Below are 4849 nucleotides of genomic sequence, written 5' to 3'. Positions count from 1 at the left end.
GATACTGGTAGTTATGCCATGGCCCTGAATGGGTTACTTTGAGATAGTTATGCGTTGGTCCTAAATTGGTTACTTTGAGATAGTTATGTGCTGGGCCTGAATGAGTGACTTTGAAAAAATGAAATATCATGAGACTGGGTAATTATTATAAAAATTATAATAATTGTTATTATAGTTCCTGGACTATTTGGCTTACTTGTCAATTTGAAGTTTGAGATAACAAGGGGCAAAAAGTACAACGTATCTGATATACTCTACCGAAACTATTACATAGGTTCCATCCTCCATTTTGTCTTATATAAGGTTTTGTCTGCCTTCTGCGAAAGAAGAGCTGGTGGTAGTTTAAGGGTGAGTGTGTCATTCAGAAGATCTGGTTTGGTTCCTGAACTGGTGCAAGCTTGGTGATTCATAAAATTGTTTTGAAACCATTTGTATTCTTGTTGATGTTAATATTATTTTCTTTTCGAAAAGGTTATATTGACTGAATATGTTTTGTGAGTTTCTGAATACTTGAAAATAAAACATCGTAATTGTAAATGTTTTATTTTGTTTTATTGATAAGACACAACCATAAGCTGTTAAAGGTGTAGGTAAGATTTGAAATTCAGGCTCTTGTCTTGATAATTGAACCTGTTGCAGCTCTCATGAGGAAGCACCTGTCTGGATAATTGAACCTGTTGCAGCTCTCGTGAGGAAGCACCTGTCTGGATAATTGAACCTGTTGCAGCTCTCATGAGGAAGCACCTGTCTGGATAATTGAACCTGTGTAGCCATCAGGCTGCTGAAGTGTTCATTTATTCAAAAGCTCGATGACAGAGAATATTCTGTCGAAGGCAAAATAGTGATGAAAATTATATGAATGGATTATTAAAAGTCTGTGGTGACTCAAAGTGTTTTCCGAAAATGGGTAAGCATGTCCTGCACTGCCAATAGATCACACTGCTTACACACTATTAATTGAGAAAGTAAGTGCCAGTGAATAAGGTGTGACTAGCATCATGTGATGTCATATTTAGTGCCTACCAGGACACTTCTAGAGTTTTATTTAACCAGGCCATTGATGGTAAAATTTCAGTTGAAAAGCTCTTTTTGTAAACATATGACAAACTCTTGTTTTCGCCGTTGTCTCCTTAGGCAGCTCTTGTACTGGCTGTTTTAAGCGCCCAAGATACAGGCTCTTATTTTGCCTGTTAAGGCGCTCATGAAACAGGCTCTTGTAGCTGTTGAAGCATTCATGAAACAGGCTCTTGCAGCTGTTGAAGCACTCATGAAACAGGCTCTTGAAGCTGTTGAAGCACTCATTAAACAGGCTCTTGTGGCTGTTGAAGCACTCATGAAACAGGCTCTTGTGGCTGTTGAAGCACTCATGAAACAGGCTCTTGTGGCTGTAGAAGCACTCATGAAACAGGCTCTTGTGGCTGTAGAAGCACTCATGAAACAGGCTCTTGTGGCTGTTGAAGCACTCATGAAGAGGCTCTTGTGGCTGTAGAAGCACTCATGAAACAGGCTCTTGTGGCTGTTGAAGCACTCATGAAGAGGCTCTTGTGGCTGTAGAAGCACTCATGAAACAGGCTCTTGTGTCTGTAGAAGCACTCATGAAACAGGCTCTTGTGGCTGTTGAAGCACTCATGAAGAGGCTCTTGAGGCTGTTGAAGCACTCATGAAAAAGGCTCTTGTAGCTGTAGAAGACTTAACCATTGTCTCCAGGGGCAATTTTGAATTTGTTTTATTTCTATTATAATGAGGGTCACGGGTGGCCCAGTCGTCTAAGGCGCCGCATTTTCCTGTACAGAGTTGCGTCTCTTGGGCACACACGAAACCTATGATTGTGGGTTCGAATCCCGGTTCGCCCTGATTATGTTTCTAGGTTTGTCAGCACCATACCCATGCTCGTGGGTTTCACCGAAGTGGTTAACGTCTGAGATATGCATCACCTCGGGCTTTCCTCCCACATTAAGCTGACACGCTGCGATACAACTGGAATACTGTTAAAAGCGCACTACTATTGTCTCCTGAGGCATGCTCCTGGTACAAGCTCTTGTGTTGGCTGTTTTAAGCGCTCATGAAACAGGCTCTTATTTTGCCTTTTAAAAACACTCTTGAAACAGGCTTTCGTGGCTGCTCATGAAACGGGCTCTTGTTTTGGCCGTCGAAGTGCACCTGAGACAACTCAGATCTTGGCTGTAGAAGCACTCATGAAACAGGCTCTTGGATTGGTTGTTGAAGCACTCATGAAACAGGCTCTTGGATTGGTTGTTGAGGCACTCATGAAACAGGCTCTTGTTTGGGCTGTTGAAGCACTCATGAGACAGGTTCTTATCTTGGTTAATGAAGCGCTTACAACGACATCCTTAAAACAGTTGCATTCCCAGGTTGATGCACCGCCTTCGTGTGGCAAGTCTCCGCGCTGGTCAGACATGATTATTTGTTGATGCAACAACATCGTCTACTGCGAAATGCGTGGTATCAAGAACGCAGGGTATATCCTTACCGGCGATGGAGACTGACTGGTTCAGCGACAAGTCAATATTTATCCTGCATCGAGATGATGAGGGAGCCTGATAACCTTGACCTTTGTCATTTGCGTGTCCACTGACACGCTTTATTGGCTTCATGTCAATATTATCAATTGTTCAGATGTGCAGTAAATGTGTGTCAATGCCAACACCACACATCTACTTCTGCCTTTCATTTTTGAGGATTTGCAGAGGGGTCGTCTAGTGGTTAAAGCGTTTGCTCGACATGTCGAAGTCCCGGGTTCGATTCCACACATGGGTACGATATGTGAAGCCCGTTTCCGATGTCCCCCCGTCTTGATATTGCTTGTAATTGCGGCGTAAAACTGTACTCACACACTCTTTTTGAGGAGTATAACTTTCAAAATACAAGGATACCAAGACTAAACAAGATGTTCGGTATACTTTCTCTGGCCCTTATACAAGGTGGAGACATTGACATTTTCTCAATTTCTTTCTTAGGGTTGACTATTTCCCAAATTCAATATTATTCAATAAATTTCTCAGAGTTAGGTTTTATTACACTACTGAACTGAATTTGTAACAGAGATGTGCAATTATAGCCTTCTCCATATCTATAATATATAGTATTAGCTATAATATAGAGTCCAAAGGGATTCTTACAGCCAATAACATGGATGATACAGTTTAAGTTTGTGATTGTATGAGCGCTTCAATTGCATTTTAGTGTCACCTCATTATACCCTAACGTTGACAGGCCAACAGACGAGGTCGTTCGATGCAGGAGATATTGTGTTCATTACACGTAGTAATACCAGCCTCGCCTACCTGAACTAGTGTAAGTTTGTTGTGGAGAAAACAACAAAAAATAACGCCGACAGTGGTACAGATGTTTTGTGATTTATAATATTGTTCATATAACAAGGAAGTCCCCGTTTTCTGTCGACACCCAATTGTATTTTCACCTATGTGCATAGCTTTTTCTTTGTGTGAATTGTTTTGAGATGTATTATTGGGGATTATTTCTGCTAAATAGCGTTAAATGTTGCTGTACTGAAAAAAAAACATGGAAGTGGGAGAACAGCAGACGTTGAATACTGGATACATATTGACAACCCTGTTAACCAACCTAATCAATACATCTACCGTCCCGTGAAGATCTGGGTTAGAATAGGTCTTCAGCAACCAATGCTTGCCGTAAAAGGGGACTATGTTTGTCGTAAGAGGGATTGGCTGGCCAGGCTCGCCGACTTGGTTGATACATGTCATCGTATCCCAATTACATGGATCGATGCTCATGATGTGTTCTATGTGTTTATTCATAATGCCCCACAGGCCTATGGTACATGTTATATAGTAATGGGCGTATACATTTATAAGGTAACAAATTAGGAGCTTCTTACCTTCATAGCATGCAATATGTACATTGACAACTTTTTCGTTATTACTACATTCTTACTTTAAGGTAACAAATTTATCAATGAACTGTTTTCTGAGTTCAGCATACAACGGACAAAGTAGTGAGAAATGGTATTCACTTTCATCAATGTTTAAATCACAAAACTGACACATTATGTGTTCTCTCACGATCCCCATATATCTTCCCTTCTCGATAAAGAGTTGGTGTGAACCACCTCTGAATCTTGCAAGTGCAATTCGAAATGTTTTTAGTGTCACATCTAATAAGTTTTGCTCTCCACAGAAGCTGTTTTTAAAGAGGGAATAACTTGATAGTTTCGTTGATACTGATAAGGAAAAATGCTATTTTTTAATGAACATATCTTTCAGGGTCTGAGTGAAAGCATCTATGAAATGATCTGGCATATACGTATCCTGTTCTGTCCATATATTACCATAACCACATGAATAAAGTTGATGCTTAACAGAAGATGCCCAGTTAGTGTGTCCTTGTTGATCGTATAGTGATAACATGTTATAACATTTCTTTGGATATCAGGGGGCACGGGCGGCCCAGTCGTCTAAGGCGCCGCGATACGCTGTGCAGAGTTGCGTCCCTTGGGCACGCCAGAAATCTATGATTGTGGGTTCGAATCCCGATTCGCCCCGATTATGTTTGACAGCGCCATACCCGTGTTCGTGGGTTTCACCGAAGTGGTAAACGTCTGCATCACTTCGGGCTTTCCTCTCACATTAAGCTGACACGCCGTAATATAACTGTAATAATGTTAAAAGCGTAGTTAAACCCACTTACTTCACTTAATTCACTCACTCACTCATTGGATATCTTGTTACAGGCATTTTAACTAATTTAATCCAGTATTGTATCGTCTTTAACTTTGCAAACATAGTTAAAGGGTATCGTCCACATTCTCCGTAGACCATGAGATTAGACGTGCTAGGTTTCACACCAA

Source organism: Haliotis cracherodii, unplaced genomic scaffold (genome assembly GCF_022045235.1).
Source record: "Haliotis cracherodii isolate W230 unplaced genomic scaffold, xgHalCrac1.p SCAF_15, whole genome shotgun sequence".
Classification (NCBI taxonomy): Eukaryota; Metazoa; Mollusca; class Gastropoda; order Lepetellida; family Haliotidae; genus Haliotis; species Haliotis cracherodii.
The sequence above is the reverse complement of the archived record's forward strand: the minus strand, read 5'-3'. Positions refer to the sequence as shown.